Below are 19,812 nucleotides of genomic sequence, written 5' to 3' on the forward strand. Positions count from 1 at the left end.
TTTGACTGTATCTCATGTGGAATTGATTAGTGTAGACTGATCTTCTGAAATTACAATTTAATTGCCTATATTATTCATTTCCAAGATTTATTATTGGTTCATTTTTATACTTAATTTTTTTGTTTTACTTCTTTCTGATTTAATTTAAAAATTAATTAATTTTGAGTGAACAATATTTATCTTCATTTAGCTGTTAAGCACCTTAAATAAAATTATTTTAAAGTACTTTTCATCATTTTATAGAAGGATTTATCATCTGGAGTAAATCACGGGGCAATTACTGATTTGGGGGCTTTATTTCTAAGCCTTAACATTTCTAACGTGATCTGGGTTTGGGTTTGAAAGAGAAGCTTTCTGTTTGACTGGTTTTATTGTTTTACTGTTTCTCTTGCCTCTGTATTTACTCTTCTAGCTGTCGTGGTTGCGTCTGGGTCCTCAGTCAGGAGCCAAGTCTCCAAGGGGAGGCTCAGGGTCTCAGTCATGAGGTGATGCTGAGACTATGACAGACCCAATCACCACGCTGGGGAGCCGTCTTACTGAGCTCAGGTTATAAGGATGCGTCTGCCTTCCGGCCCTTTGCACCTTGGCTGGCCTTCTCTGTGGCCTCAGGCAGCATTCCGTGATGTTACGTTCAGGATTGTTGCGCGGTGAGAGGACCCCGCTCCACACCCCGGCTTTAGCATTCACCGGACTCTGATGCCGCGTCCCACGTGCAGTGTGTTTAGCCCTCTTTGGTCTGTACAAGCCAAACTCCTGCAGCCGCCTGACCCCGTGCCTGGAGCCCAGGAGCCCCAGGGCTTCATCCCTGCTGGCTGCTCAGTATTTCTGCCGGTTCTGCTGGTTCACAACACAAGATTTATCTTGCTTCTGAGCCCTGAGCTGGCTTTCTATTTTCTTCTTTTTATGTCTCATCTATCATTGCTCTGTTTTGAGGGCAAAAGGGGTGCAGCAAGCATGAACTCACGACGCCAGCCTGACAAAAATTCAGGGCACTTGATCTTTACTGCTGACCGGCCTGGATGGTTCCTGAGCCTTGAGAGCAATCTTTGTAGTGATGTGAGAACAAAGCGAAACCACGTGAAACTGCCTTGTACGCATCTAAGTCAAAGCTGACTGTCTCACGAGGCATTAGGGAAGCTGGTGCCAAGTTACGCTTTGAAGAGGTGGGACACGGTTGCTCTTTGTTTAACCACAAAAAGCTCCAGGAAATTAAGCAAAAGGACACGACAGGAAGCTCAGAATCTGTGGTCATTTAAAAAGAGCGCGAGCGAGAGCTGTAAAGCTTAAAAATGGGCACAGGCTTCCAGCTGTGAACGAGATAGGCCCTGGGATGCCACGTGCAGCGCGGTGGCTACAGGCACTCACGCTGTGCTGTATGTTTGAAAGTTGCTCCAAGATTGGGTCCTAAAGAATCCCCGTCCCAAGGAAAGCACATTTGTAACCCTGTGCGGTGGTGGATGTTAGCTAGGCTCATGGTGGCGGTCGTTTTGCAATATATGCAAATACGTAATCTTATGTTACGGACCTGAAGCTAATATAATGACGTATTTCAATCGTGCCTCAGTAAGAATTACCCCTGTGCTTGCTTACCTCACACAGCCGCCTGAGCACAGGACTGACGCGTTGCCCCGGAGGGCTGCGCAATCTTCCATTTTGCTGTTGCTAGTGACGAGGGTTTTACTAGACTCTGGAATTGCCCTATCCAGCGATGGCCTTGAACTTCCCTTCTGATAATTTTATCTCTAAGAGAGCAGAGGATCTGAAGAGACGACCTCACAGGACAAAAGGGGGTTGTAGCTAAAATAGTTACGATGTGAGAATGCAGACAAGCCGTCCTCTCACTGCGGACTTGTGCTGATCGCTGCGGGACCCCAGGCTCGTCCGCCACGGCGGTGATGAAGAAGACGTCAAGCGCGTTCAGAGGCGAGACCGGAAGGCCGGATCCCATGGCATGAGACTGTGGGCAGGAGGACAGCCCAGGCAGGTTGGAAAGTCACAGTAAAATGCAACTTGATTTTGTCGTCATAAATTAATGAGAAAAACGTGACTGGAAAGTCAGACTGTCTCTGCTAAGGTCAGCTTTGAAGAGGACACAACGTGGAGAGGTTATGAGCCTTGACAAGACGGTGCGGATGTTAGGAGACTGTGAGATTCTGCGACGACGGCAGGAGACGAGGGGCCTTGGGGAGCTGAGCCTGAGAAGGTGCTGAGGAGCCACGTCTTACTGCAGGCGTTTCAGACAAGAGGAGTCTCAGGAGTGCCTGGGTCTCCTGCCTGGGCCGCTGGGGAGACGTCGCTGCATGAAGAGGCTGCCCAGGTCCTGTCTTTGCTCAGGGGACTGGTCTTCAGACACAAAAGGGCACCTCATCCTTGGTGAAATGGAGCAGATCATTTGGGGAATGAGAGGTCGTCGTACAGGGGCCCAGACGACAACCCAGCAGAAGTGGCCGGCGAGCCCCCAGCCGGGGCTGCTGGCATCAGCAGGCCGGTGCAGGCAGGCCCGTGCCCGGCAGCAAGCCGCCCAGCCCTCCGGGAGCTTTGGGAGCAGAGATGGCTGGCTACGTACTTGTGGGCTTGATGCCAGTCATGGGCAAGATTTAAGGAGAGAGTATTAAAAGGCTGCTTTGTACACAGGTGGGAAAGCACATGGCCATAGGGGAACACACCTGAGCTCACGGAGAACAAATTTTGCACATGAAAGTCGTTCTTTTCTCCGGCAGGTTTACCAGATGGACTGGTCCAGACACTCACTGTCTCGCACCTGGATTATCCTGACCCCTCCGGGCTGGTCACCTTGTCTGACCCTCCGCCTTCTTCAGACCTTTGTCTTCTTCCTGAGCTTTCTAGCAATTTACTCCTCACGGGACTCAAGCTTCCAAGGGCAGAGCAGCAGCAGACCGCTCAGACACACATGCTCCTTCTGCCCGGCTTTGCTGAGAGCCAGCCCCCAGCCCCTCGCCCCCCAGGACACACGGGTTACACGCACACAAACACGCGCACACACACACACACACACACTAAACTCATTGAAATTCCAAGAAACACGCTCATCTTGTCAGACTGTACAAGGTGAATTTCAAACTACATCCCCTTCCTCCAGGCCGGTGCTCACAGGCTCAGAGGAGCAGACATCCATGTTGGACTTGGCCCTACCTAGGGCAGAATTAGGAGGCCATTAAATTGGCTTGTAGGGCGTTATTTCTGTGTCTCCAACCCTGACCAGGACCGATGGGTGGATATGTGCCTTAAATGAAAGATAATTAAAGAGATAATTGAACTGTTTTAAAATCTCACCCTGCATTTGAACTCAATCGTTTTTTAGCACGAAATGCAGGCCCCACAGTGGATGGCAATTTCCTTGTGTTCCTCTCTCAACTTCCATTTCAGTCAATTGCTGTAGTTCACGTTGTAATCTATTTCCTTTTAGTAACAGATTAGTAATCAAAAGATGAAGGCTTTCAATGTACAGTTTCTTCAGAAAGTCAGGAGCCCAGAGTCGGTTAGCACGCAACGACTCTTTGAAATCACCGTAATATCACTGCTGCAGAGAGAGCTGCAGGTGCATTTAGGGTTTAAGGAGGGAGGGGAAGGCAAAGAGAGAGGGGGAGAAAGGGAGGGAGACCAAGAAGGCAAATCCAGCGCCTCAGCTTCCTCCATTTCTGCTTGTGTTCTGAGAGGGCTGAAACCACTGAGAACGTTGTGTTTTGAAGGGGGGATTCTTGTGTGCTGTGTGTGCACACAATCACATCTGTGCCCACAGGAGCGTTCATACGTGTGAACAGCGTGGGAAACAGGAAGAAAGTGGAGGCAGTGGGCAAAGTAGGTACAGAGAAGCCAAAGAGAAACGGTGCCCTGACCCGGCGGGTGCAGGAGGGACACCCACGGGACCCCATGCACCGCCTGTGCCCTGACCCAGCGGGTGCAGGAGCGGCGCCCACGGGACCCCATACAACGCTCAGGCTTCACTCGTGCCTGGATTAGAAACATTCCTCTTCACCAGGGAGGAGTCTACAAAGAGAGCTGAGGATACTTTGGAAGGAATTCCCACCGCAATCCAGGCTCCACTGGAAACCAGCTGTCTGTGAAAGGACTCGAATCCTGCCTCGGGGGAATGAGAGCATTCAGTGCTCTGCGTCTTTAAAATGAAGTTCAGAGAACCCAGTGCTTAAATGGTTATGGGCATCTTCCACCCCCCAGCCTGAGTGTTAACAGTTTTTGCGTTGTTTATGAGCCTTTAGTTTCTCTGAATTTCCAGGAGAAAGGCTAGATCCATTTTAGGACCAGATTTAAGAATGGGTTCACAAAAACAAATGACAGCATCAGACACTGTGCGCAACTGTCCGGACGTGAGCGGGAGCTGATGTCTGCAGCCTAATTTCTGGATGGCGCTTAGGTCTCGTGCCGGGCCGCAGGGCGGCTGGCTGGGACTGCGCTGTCTGCGGGCCTGCTCCTTCCTGTGAGCACCCAGGATCTGCTGCACGCCCACCCTGCCTGCTGCGTGATGTGGGGCACCGGGTAGAGCCCCTCCCCTCCTAGACCTCAGAGATGCCAGCTGGAGAGGGACCTCGACCTGTGAACACACGCAGCAGTGTGTAGCTGCAAACCGTGACCTAGGCTGAGAAGGCAAAATGGTCTGAAGGATAAAGGGGGTCACTTCCCTCAACCTGAGGGGTCAGGGAAGGCTCCCCGGAGCAGCCCAGCTGCAGTCTAAAGGAGCACCAGGAATCAGCGAAGGTTTGGGTGGGTTGGGGGTGGGGAAGCCACGCAGGACAGAGGGAAATGCACAGAAGCACTGAGAATGGAAAGAGCCGGACGGGTGGGCAGGCCGGAGTGGGGCTGCTGGGGCTCTGGCTTTGCTGCCCCTGCGCGTCCTCAGGCCAGTCTCGAGCTGGCTGCATGGTCTTCCTGCTTCCATGCTTGCCATCTGCCTCCACCTGTGTTCCCTGAAGTCAGAGCCGCTGTCCCTTTGTTGGGGGCATGGTTTTGGAGAACAAGGGTGAGGGCCAAGGGGGAGGGGGCAGAGACAGAGGGAGTGGCTGGGTGGGATGTCAAGCTGGCTCCTGCTAAGGGTGACTGACCCTCAGTCCCCCAGCCCATCGTCCAACTGCCATGGAAACTGCATTTAGGGAGGAGGCAGCCCAGGGAGGAGCCCCACGGTTGAGGATGTGCCCCGAGGTGTGCTAATTGCCCCACACTTCTGGATCTTGTGTGGATGGGTGTCTGGTGGTCCTGTGACTCTCACATCCAACCTTGCTAGGGAGACTCTGCAAAGGTGACAGGTGCAAAGTGAGCTGCTGTCAGGTGTTCCCAGGTGAAGTTGGAGATCTGGAGACTGCCCGCCTGGTTAGGGATGGGACAGAGGACAGATGACCCCAGGAGTTTGGAAGACGAGCATCCAGGGGTATGATGCCCTCCCAGTGACTAGGTTCCAGAACACAACCAGGAGGAGAGTGTAACCATGTAAGGCATTCTGCCTACCCTTTCTGTCGATCTGAAGGCAAACTCCAAGCCGCTGACAGTGGCCCAGATGGCCCTCCTAGGCCCTCTTCCTTGTCCGTGATGCTCCAGTGTGTCAGCAGCCTTTCGGCTTCTGGGACTCACGGACCTCCTTCTCTGGCCTTTGCACCTGGGCTTCCGCTGCCCTCGCTCCTGTCCCAGGGGCCCCATCTCGTCCAGCGGGTTGAGGTATAAACACCCCTCCACAGAGGGCCTCCCTGATGATCTGCTGAACAACCTTGCTTCCCTCCTCGTTTGATTCCAGCTCCACCCAGGGATCCCAGTGCACAGGTCAGGGCTGGCCCAACATCCTGCACCAGGAGCCAGTGCCCGGGGGGGCTGAAGCTGTCTCTGTGCCTGGTTTGTGCATGAGAGAAAATGCATTTTAAGAAATCCTTTTGTTTGCCTTAATACAAGGATGTTGTATGGACTCTTGGTTAAGTCTGTAAATCATCACGATGACCAGACATTTCAGTCTGTGAAATCAGATGACCTCATAAATTCATAAGAAGTCACGGCAGAGGAATATATAAAGAACAGTCAGAGGGCTGCTGCTTGGGCCAATGATCGGGAGACCATGGTGGACACATTTCCAGTTCCTCAGGATGCATGGGCTATGATTCCATTAGAAAATCCCAAAGAATCACCCCTCCCTCATCACATCACTAGCAGAAGCAATGATTTTCTGCAAATAGAGATTTCTGGTTCCCATAAAGAAGCTCTGATACATGCAAAAGACAGGCAAACCCTTCACTGAACCTATCAACTTGAACATGCAAGTTTTGGGAGCCCCCCCAAAAAACCTATCACATGACACTGTCTTTGGGGGCCATAAGAATATTCCAAAGAGATGGCAAAGTGATGCGTAAGAAATGAGGGCAGGACCGTTCAGGTCATCTGGACACTGAGAGTCGGAGACACAGAAGCGGATGCCCAGTTGGTTTTGAGCCTTTCCTGGCAGCGTCTAGTAGGGGCACAGGCGGCACTTTTCAAAACCTTGTTTAAGGATAATTGAAGGCAGTGACATCGCCTGGACGGGGCTCCAGGGACCAAAGCGTCTTTAGATGGAATGCTGAAGACCTCTGGTCCTGGCTGCCTGCAGGGCTGCAGGAAACGCCACCTCAGGCCGCACCTTCCCGTCCCCTCCAGGCGCTGGCCGCTGTCCGTGGTGCTGGAGCGGCCCCTCCACCGCCCCTCTGCCCACCCCTGTCCCTTTGCCCCAGGACTGGGTGTCATGGGCCTTCCCCAGAACACCTGCCATGGCTCTGCAGCTTCCAACCTCATTCCCAGTGAACCTTGCTTCTGGCCCCCGCTGTGGCTCGGAGCAGCAAGAGCAGGTGGTTCTGGAGCCAGGTTCCTGCTGAGAATCTGGACTCCTCGCTGTCTGGCTGTTTGCCCCTTCGAGCTGCTCCTCCTCTCTGACCCTCTGCCTCGACTGTGTGGTGGGCGCAGTGAGAGCAGGCAACCTGGGGGCTCTGGGGGCAGGAGGAGATAGAAGACGCACAGTGCATAGCCCAGTGTCGGGACACGAGCGCCGCAAGCGTCTATAATTAGACCTGCCATTGTTTTGGACACAGCGGCAGCTCCAAATGAGTCCACTCCCAGCTCTGCACTCACCTGCCCTGCGACCCTGGACAAGTCCTGCAGCCTCGGCTGCCTCGGGTGAGCAGGGACTCAGGGCGGAAGCTGACTGCCAGCGGGGGGGGGGTGGGGTGAGAACTGCAGGAAGGAACAGCGCCGGGCGTGGGCTCTCACCCCCTGCCGCCTCTGGCTGCTAACCCCTTTCGTGACCCCTCCCCGATGTGCTCCCGTTTCCGAGAGCTCTTCGAAGCTTATTGCCAAGGGAACCAACTGAACTCAAGTTATAAAGACCTATTTAGATCACCGAGCACATCTTGAATATTATTCAAACTAATAATGGCGCGGACAGGCAGCAGTGCCCTGTTATCGTTGACGCAGGGGACCACAGCCTGCTTAGGGCTGAGCTTGATAACAAATGGAAAAAAACCCTCCAGGAAGCATGTCTGCAGAGGGACACGAAACTGGGAGGTCCTTTGGGTGCAAATAATGAATTTCTGCAGAGAAAATGAGGCTCTTTTCTCCATTATTGCATTTAGCCAGCCAGCCTCTTTTTCTTTTCTTTTCTTTTCTTTTTTTTTAGCTGATACCATGTCAGAAATTACCAGAGGCTTGGAGGAAACGCTCCTAAGACTTACTTGGACCAGCTCAGTCTTCCAGAATTTCCTCTGGGGCCAGCTTTACGCTCATCTTGTGTCTAGGACTATGGAATTCTTTATGAAGGGTAGAAAGGAGGAAACATATATTAAGTTTGAATTAGTGCTAGGAGAAAACACCCCAGACATGCTTATTAAATAAATCTCTGTCAGTCCAGGTTGGATCAGATAACAGTTTTAATACCTGTGCCGCCCTCGTGACTAATCCATACGTATCCTCATTCGAAATGGCAAGCAGGTAGACAAAGTCTTCAAACACAGTTTTAAGCATCACAAAACCTGAGGGCACTTGCTATTTCTCTCGTAAACCAGGTTTTTTGTTTGTTTTTTTTTTTCTGTTGCCTCGTTCCTAATTTCTCAATCGGTAAAAACTTACTGAATATGACTTGGGGGTTTGCAGAAAACTAACTGAAATAATGTTTTGTGTAATGACAGCATTTCAGAAAAGCAGGAACGATAAAAAAAATCCATGGACAAAAGCCCACGCCTTGCAACGTCTCTTCTCTGTGCATCCGTCTTCTATTTTTAAATTGTTCATCAAAGCTGCCAACTCACTGCTTATGGGGAGATAGAAAAAAATCTTTATGTCCCCAAAGTTTCTAAAATTATTCACTGTGCTTACTACTTGGCTTCTGAAGGGAGATTATCCCTTCTAATTGGAAATCTTCTATTATTTGTGTTTGAAATGTTTGAAAGGACAAGTTGGGGCTCAGTCGCTATTAATAGCCCGCTGCCGGGATGTGATAAAAGAGCAGGCGGCGTGAAGGCTATTCATCGCCAGGCATATTAAGCCGGTCATTTTCATTAATCACGCCCCAAACCTGCAGCACAAATGGTCCGGGTCCCATTTGTGTCTTATTAAGTGTCTCATCATTTCAGCCTCTCTTGTTTAAGGTAATGTTGCTTCTTCAGCAATGTTACTCAGAAGACCGGTTATGCTTCAGCCCCGCACCAAGCCGAGGCTCACGCCCAGGACCCTCGCCAGTGTGCCCTCTGGTGCTGGAAGCGGAGCCCGGCCCGGCTTGACCAGACGCGACGAGACTGTGGTGTCCTTCCAGGAGCGGAGACAAAGGAGGCACACGAGGCTCCTAAGTTGCCGTTCTGGAGACGAATTTGCTTTGGCAAATGTGTCCTGTGGTTGTGGAGAGCATCACACTGCTCCCTGGAAGGCTTCTGTCGTGAGGAACTTGGTGACAGCTCTGGATCTCAGCTGTCATGTATCGTTGGCACAACCACCACGCACGGCACCCGGATTGTCAGGCAACAGAAGAGAGTCAGAAAACACCATCAGGACTTGTAGGACTGGCTTCTAAGAACCACGGAGATGAGTCCAGGGTGACAGGTCAGCTCAGAGGAGTGGGAAGTCCACAAGACCTGGAGGCTGAGACCTCAGTCCCCACTTGTCACCTCTTCCAGCCTCAGTCCTCTCGTCCATAAAACGGGATAACACAAGTGCAGCCCTCATGGGGCCGTTGTGATAAATGCAGGAGGCTGCCTGCAAGGGCTCCGTGCAGCCCCTAGCAGGCGCTCACTTCATCTTGGCTCTTGTTACTCTATAAGTTCCAAATTCGGATACAAGAACCGTATTTTTGTTTTTCAAGTTAGACAAAATCTGTGTAGCAAGAGTATTGTATGCAAGGCAGCTCTCAAAAGTGGCCTGATCTACTGAGATGGCCCTGTGACCCCTGTCCTTCTGTGGATGTGGTGCGTCACATCAGGATCTACTGAGATGGCCCTGTGACCCTTGTCCCTCTGTGGATGTGGTGCGTCACATCAACTGACTTACATATGTTGAATGACCCTTGTGTCCCTGGGATGAATCCAACTTGACCATGGTGTATGATCTTTTTTTATGTGCTGTTGGATTCTGTTTGTTAATATTTTGTCAAGGATTTTATGGTAACAGGGGAAAGGGGATAGGAAGGGATAAATTTGGGAGTTTGGGATTTGCAAAGGTTAACTGCTGTATATAAAAATAGATTAAAAAAGCACAGGGAACTATATTCAATATCTTGTAATAACCTTTAATGAAAAAGAATCTGAAAACATACATATGTATGTGCATGCATGACTGGGACACGATGCTCTACACCAGAAATTGACACATTGTAACTGACTGTACTTCAGCAATAATAATTTAAAAAAAAGCGCCTGGCCTCTCTCTACTCTCTTCCCCTGAAAATTAGTAGTGAATTTTCACCATGGAAATGGGAATAAAGTGGAATTTGCCCTATATGTCCAAGTGAAATCTCCTGGGCCACATGGGAACCACGTCCTTGAATTACGGGCAGAGAGGCACAGGCGTGGTCTGTCCCCACAAGTGCTCCCATATGCCCAGGCTTATCTTTGTAGGCCCAGGGCCCTGCCTCCCTCGGTGTCCTGAGCTCCAAGACCCCGCAGGTGTGTCATCTGAGTGTCAACCCCACGCTGAGGGCCTCGCACCTGCAGGCACAGGATGCATTGTGCAGACTAGCATGGGAAACCCACGCACACTCGACAGGTGGCCCAGCTCTCCCCAGAAATGAAGCTGGGACTGGCTTCACGCCATGGGGTCCCTGCATAACCACCAGAGGTCAGCTGATGGCCAACTGTCTTTCCGTACAGCTGCTTTTACCGACCGCACCTGGTACCCAACTCACGGTGCATCTTAGTAGTAAGCACAAGGAAGAACGACACTTCCCCGGCGACATGGCATTTCCCCTTGAATCAGACAGGAAGAATGACTCCCCTCTCAGTCATGAAGGCCAAGAAACTCAGCTCTAAATGTGATATTCAAATGTAGCAACTGTAGAGACATATTTTGATATAATTATCCCATTCTTTCCCTATACTGCAATTGCCTTATTTAAAAAAAAATCACACACATTTTTCTTTCGTAAAAGCTTTATTTATATGATTTACAAGCTGTACAACTCATGAATTTAAATGTACAATCCAGTGGCTTTTGGTAACTTCACAGATGTGTGCAAACCTCACAATAGTCCATTTAAGAACATTTTCCTTACCTCAAAAAGGAACCCACACCCTTAGACACCCCCCAACCCCTCCAGCACCCCCTCCCCCAGCCTAGGCAGCCGCTCATCTACTTTCGGTCTCTAAGGATTTCCCTCTTTGGGACATTCCGTATAAATGGGACCCTGTGACATGTGGTCCTTTGTGACGGGCTCTCTCACTGAGCATCGTGTCCTCGAGGCTCATCCCCACTTGTTGAAGAAGGTGTCACTGTGGCTGAATGATTCCGTTGTAAGGAGAGACCTCGTTTTGTCTGTGGGTTGATAGTTGATGAGCATTTGGGCAGTTTCTAGCTTTTGGCTGTTCTAAATCGTGCCACTGTGGACATTCCCCTGGGCAGCGCCTCACTGGGTGTCTTCCGTTTGGCTCCCCCCTGCCGTGTTCCCCTCTCCTCCCTGCTCTGGGCTCCAGGAGGCTGATCTGAATGGACCTAATCAGTGGCTTCTTGCTGGTTTCGGCCAAATGGTGACCCAAGGGAAGGAGAAGCAGCTGGGGTGTTTATGTCTCTGTTCCCCTCCTCGAGGGGTCCTGCTTGCTGGCCTCCGTACTGCACCCTCCCCGCGTCTCTCTCTCACTCTGTCCGAGAGAGTGCAGTCTTGCCGCCTTCTTGTTCCCGCCTCTCCCCGACCCCATCAGGAGCTGCTGTCCCAGCCTCTGTGGCGGGGGATGGGCATGGTCCCCGACTATGAGGACGTCCCGCAGGCGTTGCCACCCCACCTCCCTCTGACGAGTGCTCCTTGAGACCCAGGGTCCTCGTGGTGGAACCTTTCCTTTCCTCAGCCACCACTGTCCCTGAAACTTACCCCCTGGGTTAGACTCCCACTCAAGGACAGACTGCCTTATCACACTCCCCCCTTTTACTTAGAAATGTAGGTTTTAATTGGTTGCCTGTATCTCAACACAAGGTGTGAGTGGAGAAGAGCCTAAAGCCCCAATCCCTTAGTAACTGGACCTCAGTCACCACGCCTCACGTCCCATCAGCGCCTCTGCTGAGCCCACGAATCCAGAAGTCGTTAGAGTCATTTAAAACCCATTTTCCCTCTTTACCAGTTCCCAGCATGGACCTTCAAATGCCACGTTTCACGACAGTCAAATGGTGTATTTTCTCCACGTGGTCGTAGACACCATGAAAATCAAATGTTACATACTAAGGATTTCTTGTCCATCAACAAAGAGATCAAAACCTAACCTCATTTTTGCGGACATTTCTTCATAATACCTGTAACACGGGGCTAGGCATGGGGACCAAGTCCCGTCCGAGGGAAGCCCTGCCCCCGAGGGCTCACGACGAGGCTGGGGAAGCGGAGCGGACGTGCTCAGTTCAGACCTAGTGAGGCCGGGGATGCACCACGCGGTCCAGGCTCAACCTCAGAGCTACATCGCGGCTGTAAAAGGCAGACCGGCGACTGAGACGTAACTCCAAAATGATTGACGCTTTTCTTGTACTTCTAAACCACTGAAGGGGCCCCCGTTCTGCCTCATGCATTCCCACGTCAGTGCTTTTAGCTTCACCCACTTAAACCACATCTGCCGTAAGGCCCTTCTTTCCACGTCAGGTCAGTGACGTACGTGTTCCTTGTCTCCCTCTGCCTTTTCTAGGCCTCCGCTCGGCCAGTGTCAGCACCTGAGACAGTGTCTTCCTCTTAGAAGACCTCACAGGAGCGATGAAGACCCCACTGCAGGGCCCGGGTGACCGAGGGTCTGTTCCTGCCTATCCCGGTGCTTAGTCTGAGACGGGGACACCTGACTGTCCCCAGTGTCCTCTCCTGCAAGGGCGGTGGCCGGAATGGACACCAAGCACGTGGCCCCTGCAACGTTGGTTTGTTTACTGCGGAGGGATCCCAGCCCTCTTCCGCAGACCCTGTCGCCTGCACCAGCGCGCTGTCTGCCCGGACCCCCCTGCGGCCTGGAGAGCGATGCTGAGTGATCACACGGCATCCGCCGGGCTGCGGGTTTTAGGCAGCGGGGAGGAAAGCACATAGATCAGCGAGTGACACCCTGGGCCACTTAGCATTGTTCTGCTGTCTTCAAATGATGTAAGTCAAATGTAAACCCAGCTCATTATTAGGTGAGATTTGAGAAATATGCAAATGAGCACTCCCCAAACAAGGGAAGCGACACACTCCCAGAAGCGCTGGCATTTCCACGGTGCTATTTCGCAGGGCTGGGGCTGAGAGCGGGCAGCACCTTCCATAGGGAGGAGACGGCAGGATGGCCTTTGCAGCTCAGGCGAGGAGGTTGTGTGGCGACTTGAGGAGCTTTCAAGATTTTAAAGTATTTGCTAAAATCAGGAACCTGGAATGCATTTCCCTCCACTTTGCCTGGGTTGAGGCTTCCAGAAAGCCTCTCCGTCCCGTCTCCTCCCTCCCCAAGCTCTCCTCCTGCACAGCACGCAAACAAGCACGTTTTCCATGAGACCAGATCACGTGTGTCTGCCTAAATGTGAATGAGGCGCCACGTTTCAGACCCTGCCCTGGGAGTGGAAGACACAGCCCATCTGAGCGGGTCTCCCCAGCTCAGGTTTCCCAGCACTGACCTTCACCCTGAGCAGGATGCGGCCATTCGGGCAGGTGGGCGCAGGGCAACTCGCCGTCTGGCACTTCGATGTGTCCGTCTGCTGACTCGTTGGTGGTGGGAAGCTCCATCAGCACCTGGATTAACTTCCGGGAAGACTTTGTTGGCCTCCAGGGAGGTCCAGGGATCGGAGAGGCATGAAAGATACATTTTTAAAAGTAAACGAAGTCCTGAAAACCACAATGGCTGAGTTTCTAATGGAAAAAAGTTTGAGACTCAGAGTCGCTGTCACAAGCCGTCAATGAAAGGGCTGCATTTCCATCCACTGCCAGTAACTCCAGCATCGCGTCGGGAGGAGGTCCTACACAGGCTAGACGAGCCCACGGGTTTCATCCCCTGTTCTGACTCAGTCTGGCTCCTGATTCGGCTTTTCTTTTTCCCATTTAACTTGGAGGACATTTAAAAGCAAAGCCTGGCAGTGCCGGGTCCTGGTCTGGAGCAGACAGCAGGGCATGGGGAGCAGCAGGCGGCTGGAGGCAGGTGAGCGCCCGGAGTCCCAGCCGCACCCCGGGCGGAGGAGGGAGAGCAGACGTCCACTCTGTCCTCAGGCCAAAGCTGCAGGGCCTCGTGTGCAGTCAGTGTCACCTTAGGTCGCGTGAGCCCTGAGTCAAAGTGCTGTAAGACGTCCCGTGGTCACCGTTGCTGTGTTGGGACCGTCAGCCATGAGCACACTCTAGGACCTGGGTACCAGGCTTGCCAAAATCACAAGATTCATGAAAGGAAGCCAGACCCGCCCCCAAATCTGAGGGTCAAAATTTTCCTTTCCCTCTTTCCTCCCTCCCTCCCTTTCTTTTTGAGGGCTTTTGAGTTACTACCTGTTTTTGAAGGTGGTGACCACATTTTAAGGACCGTGGGGTGCCCTGACTGGGGGTGGAGGGGCCAGAGGACAGGGTCTGAGGAGAGCAAGGGGCTGGTTTGCAGCTCTTGTTCCCACACTCCTGACGCCGGAGTTGGGTGGGCTGGGTCTGGTCACACAGCCATTGCCAAGATGCTCTTCCCTGCCTGGGGACCTTAGGCTCCTGCCCGGAGACATGGAGGCTGCCTGTCCCCATGACCCCAGCGGAGAGATCTGAGGGCAGAGACGTCACCCCATGGTGCAATCTCCACCGTCACTTGACAGCTGGTGCAGGATTCATCCCAGGGCGGCTGACCAAGGACGGGACGGTTTGCTGAGCCTGGGAGCCCGAGTCCCCTCCTCGGGGGGTCACTTTGCAGGGGTGCGTCTTTTCCTGCAAGCTTCCGGCAGCAGAGGTGGGGGAGGAAGGCTGAAAACAGCCAGAAAGTTCACAAGGAGGAAGGACACAAGGTGATGCCCATTCCCTGCCTTCTGTGGTCGTTCCCCTGCGGGTAGCAGAGGGCAAGTTAGAAATGCAGACATTTAAGTTGCGATCGATGGCATCGATTCCCCGTTTACCAGGCTCTAAACCCAACCATCGGCTCCAGGACGGCCGGGAGGCATGGGAGGGGGGCCTGGAGTTCGCCGAGCAGACAGATCCAGCTAGAAAGGGTGTTTGAACTTATCAGCAAGGACAGCGTTTATTCTAATAAATGTGCAATTTATTGTAATTGGTGTCATTTAACTGTCATTTATCTATTGGCAAAACAGATCTCTTTGCTCAATGCTCAACAATAATCTTCCTGGCAGATTTTTAGCAGCCACAGATGGACACCACAGGATAAGGAATTACATTTATTAGAGGAGTCATTTCTGATCTCCTTGTTAGACACGGACCCATTACACCCTTCCTGGTGGCGGCGGGGTCCCCGTGGCGTCAGCTGCACCGAGAGCAGGGACATTTTAGCCGCCTAACAGTGGGCTGTGGGTTTTGTGTGGTTCCCACCTTATAATTGCACTTGAAAGACACCCTCTTTTTCCCCGGCGCTGAAATCACTTACGGGACTGGACGAGCGGGATGCGACAAGCGGCGTCTGCCTGGAACGCAGCCTGTGACTTATTCATGTCACGCTACGGTGAACAACGAATGCGGCCGGGCTCTGCTGGTCTGAGGAGCAGCTCTGACCCACGCGCTCACTCACTTGGCCGCAGACACTCGCTATTTCCACATCTCTGGGACGCGGCGTCTCTGATGCGAATCTCGTTGGGCTGTGAGACCTCAGTGGATGAGGAAACTATGTTAAAACCAAAGCCCAGGGGAGGGCACGTGCGGCGTAGGGCGCGTGCCTAGCACGCATGGGGTCCTGGGTTCAAGCCAGCGCCGCCATGAAATCAATAGATGAGTAAGCCTAATTACCACCCCCCCCAAATAAACAAATAAAAGTTAAAAAAAGCCCAAACCAAAAGCCCTCCCCCACCCGCACACACAGTGGGACCACATCGCCGTGGCTTCAAACATCAAGCAGATGCGAGCCTGCTCCCTCCCCTGGGCGCCTGGGCGCCACCAGGTCTCCCAGGCAGCTTTGTCCCCGGCAAAAGTAGGTTGTGTCATTCAGTGGAAAAATCCGGAACTGGGATCCAGACTGATCCAAATTCAAACCCTAGCCTGGTCGTCGGCAGCCGTGTGACCTGGGGCAGCTGCCTGACCTCAGACACTACCGGTCACAGTAGGGAACGTGCAAACCCCTCCACCCCTCTGGCTCCCATCCTTTCTCTGTGCAGGGGTCACTGGCTCGAGCCTGACCACAGCCTCGGGATTGGCACCCCGCTTCCCTTTTACAGAGAGGGACCTGAGGCCGGGGGTGTGGACTGACCTGGGCGAGGCTGTGCAACCTCACCGCTTGTTCCAGGTGCCCTGGGGACTCGCTGGACCGTCAGCACCGAGAGCAAAGGGCGCCTGGGGTGGGTGGAGGCACTGGGACGGGCACCAGGAGCACGCGGTGACCCGGTCTGCATCCGCTGTTCCGCAAAGCGCCCACAGGGGCATCGGCAGGGCCGGGGCTCGGAGACGACGCTCTGGAAGCTCCTCCTGGGAGCGCGTGTCACCTGCTGCTGGACTGTCGAGGGAGCACTGACCCTCTGCCGCCACTTACAGCCCCGCCGGAGGTCCTGAGAGTTCCATCTGTCTCGTAGTTTAGACAGTGTGTTGTGAGGTTTCTGTTACGGATGAAAACGTTTACAAAGTTGTGCTGGGTGCTGAGTAAACACCCAGCTGCTCTCAGGAGAAGGCCCAGGCCTCCAGCATGGACCGGGGGTCCTGGCTGGCCTGAGGGGCCCCAGTGTGTGCATCTCAGGGAGACTGGCTGGGCTTCTCTGCAGCCCCTGGTTCCCTGGGACCAGCGGCTCTTCCACTCGGGAACGCGTTGGTGCCTGTGGCCACAGACAAACAGTGACCTGAACCCAGTCCCACGGGGTTGAAGGAAACTGACATGATGTCGGGGAGCTCCCCCATCATGCCCACCCGGAGCCTCAGTGAACCTGGCTTCAGGGGAACGATGAAATGTTGGGAAGAGATGGGGTCCACGTGTCACCTTGGTGTGTCCTGTGCTCCCGGTGCGGCTGGCGCTGGGAAGGTGCCACACCCTCGGCCCCCACCCTCTGTGGGCGGCCAGCTACACAAGCCCACGTGTCACCCCCTCGCCCAGCGGGGAGCCCTGAGAGGGGCGCTGTCAGTGAGGCATCCGAAGCCCAGAGAGGTTGAGCACTGTGCCAAAGGTCACCCAGCAGGCAGGGCTGGGTCACAGGCCCGGGCAGGCTCCTCTGCGGGTGGCCACACGTGCCCTCATTCAATGGGTCGTCACGGGCTGTTGAGTTGCTGGTGGGAGAAGAAGCTGGCGATGGAAGGCTGTGCGCTCACCTGGATGAGTTGTGTTCATGTGGAAATAATGAGAAAACCGCAGGTTTTAGGAGGAGGGAGATGTCCGTGGGCCAGACGTGAGATCAGATCACAGCAGGTTCTCTTGTGTGGGGTCAGCTCTCGCCTGCTTCCGGCGCTGCCACCCAGCCCCAGGAATGGTGCTAACCGTGTGTGTCCACGCCGTGCGACGCGGCCAGAACCCTCCCGGAGAGGGCCGTCCACGCCTTCCCTGAGACGTCTCCACAGCTGCATATGGAGGGCCGCCGCCAGGAGGGGTGGCCGACGCGCCGGAGGGACGCTCCTGTTTCCGACTGCTGGCCGGCTTGCTCTGGGGTGGTTTCAGTGTCACCAGCGCGTACGGCAGGACAGGTAACCAGTGCCTTACTGACTGCTCACCACAGCGCCTGCTGAGTAATCACCCCAGCCGGCCAGCGCAGGGGCCGCTGACGGGGTCTGGGCGGAGAGGCGCTCCTCCCCGCGCGCAGGGAGGCGCTCGGTCAGAGCCAGGACCCCGGCAGGACGGCTGGTGAGCGCCCAGCCCCGGGCCGCCGGCCGCCTCGCTCACCTGGCCGGCCCGGGCGGGCGGGCGGGCGGGCTGGGGGCGGAGAGCATTCCAGGGGCTTAGCTTTAAAGCCCGCGGAGACGGAGTGCCTCTCTCTCGTGGGCCAGGACAGGCGCCACCTTCATCACAGCTCGTGCGTCTCCCCCGGCCTCTGACATGGAGACGGGCCTCCCTGAGGAGGCTGCCCCGGCTCGAGCTGGCCACCACGGACGCGGAGGCCCCCAAGGACCGGCCTTCCCCCCGCGGTGCCCCTTGAGCCCCCCCCCCCGTGACCCGCCCGTGTTCGGGTGTATGTGTCATTTCAGAATTTCTCAGATACCCCCTTGTTTCCTGCTGGAGACACTCCTGGAGCCCTGGAGCCAGCCCTCCTCAGCGCCTTTGAAACAGAACATTGCCTGTGGGTTTGGGGAGGGTGTGTGTGCAGCTGGCTTGGGGAATATGGAAGGGCCCTGGGAGATCGCGGAGGACCCCGCAGCCCGCACAGCCAGGGGACTCCTGTCTGCCCCGATTGTCGGGTGTGGCCCTGCTGACCGGCTCCTTGAACCGGGGGACGATCAGAGGCCTTCGTGTCCTTGTCAGAGACGTGGAGAACGCAGAGGGTGTCTGGTGCCCGTTCAAGACACTGGACAGTGTGACCTTCCCCACTGCCATCGCTCGTCCGACCCCCTCCTGTCCCTCCCCGAACACAGGTTCCGTCCCTGTGGTCCAGGGAAGTCCCAGAAGCGGGAGCCCAGTGGCCCCACGCCGGCCACCTGGGTGAGTCAGGCTCACCCGGGGAACAGGGTGTCACCTCCCAGGGTGAACCAGCTGAGCTGGCATGGCTCTGGGCTCCACCACACCTACACCCTGACTGGGGCACCTCTTGGAATGGACGGTCTTTCTGTATTCAGGACAGGACTGTTGTTGGAGCCACGGGGACAGATGGAAATGCACCCTTCTGCTGATGCGTCCCTGAAGTGGAAGATCTCCTGCCTCCGTGCTCTGTCCAGGAGGCGAGACCCCGTCCCCTCCGCCTCCCGCAGAGCCTCCCTGCTGGTCTCAGCCTCATCTCTGTGCCGCATCCTCAGTCTGACCACCGTCAGCCGTGTCTTCCCCCAGACAGGCTCGGTCATGTGACCTCACTGTTCGGACCCCTTAGTGGACACCTCTGGTGGCCCTTCTGGAGTGGACAGCCTGTGGCCTGGCATCCACGGTCTCCCATATGCGGGGTCACTGTCCATATGTCACTGCTCACACGTGTCAGGATGTCCAGCCAGCTGGGCACCGAGGCTCCTCAGATGTTGCCCCTTCACTGGCTCGCAGGTCCGCAGTCGGGAGGTGCCCCTGGAGGGCATCACTCGGTCTGCGCTCAGCAGGCAGGGCAGGGGTGGTCCAGGGTCTCCCCCTTCACTTCTCCGTGTCACCTCGACGGGTGGCCCCCCAGCAGGGTGGGTGGGCTTCCTGAGGGGCCTCTCCTCCGGGCTTCAAGAGAGCAAAGTGGAAGTTTCTAGGCCTTCCTGAGGGACGGGGAGGATGGGGAGGAACCATCGTGATTGCAGGCGAGCGGCGCGGAGGCTGAGTACCTTTTGGAGTTAGAATCCACGGGACCTTCTGAAGATTCATCGAGGCAGGAGCTCACGGATGCTCCTGGTAAGCCACTGACTGCAGGATGGAGGCAGGTCCCCCACGAACATCTGCGGGTTTCTGCTCCTAGGGGCAACGTACCCCCCAGGTGCACGGCGTTCCCAGCACACGGAGGACTCTCTCCGGGAACGTAGCACCTCGTGCACCGAGGATGTCAGCAGCAAACAGCTGCTGCTCCTCAGATTCCGGGATGTCTCACCTCCCAGCGGCACCTCTCCCCTCGCCTGCTGGACGAGTCTGGAGAGTGAGGGTGCAGAGCTCAAAGCACTGCAGGCCCCGGGGGTCCCCGCCCACCACGCCCGGCAGAGCCTAACCCGAGCCCAGCCCCAGTGCCCACCTGGCTCAGTCCTGCATCAGCACCTCCCAGAGCAGGTGGGCTTGTCCTCCAGGCCCAGACAGCCTCCAGCCCTGGTCCCCCCCACCCCCAGTGTGTTGAGTGGTGACACCTGACCACCTGCACCCTGAGGAGTGAAACCCAGAGAGAGCTGGGGAGGAGGGGGAGCCAGACGCACGTGTCCGTGAGTCGTGCTGTGAGCAGCAAGCCCTTGAAAACCTAAGC

This window comes from Camelus bactrianus, chromosome 11 (genome assembly GCF_048773025.1).
Source record: "Camelus bactrianus isolate YW-2024 breed Bactrian camel chromosome 11, ASM4877302v1, whole genome shotgun sequence".
Classification (NCBI taxonomy): Eukaryota; Metazoa; Chordata; class Mammalia; order Artiodactyla; family Camelidae; genus Camelus; species Camelus bactrianus.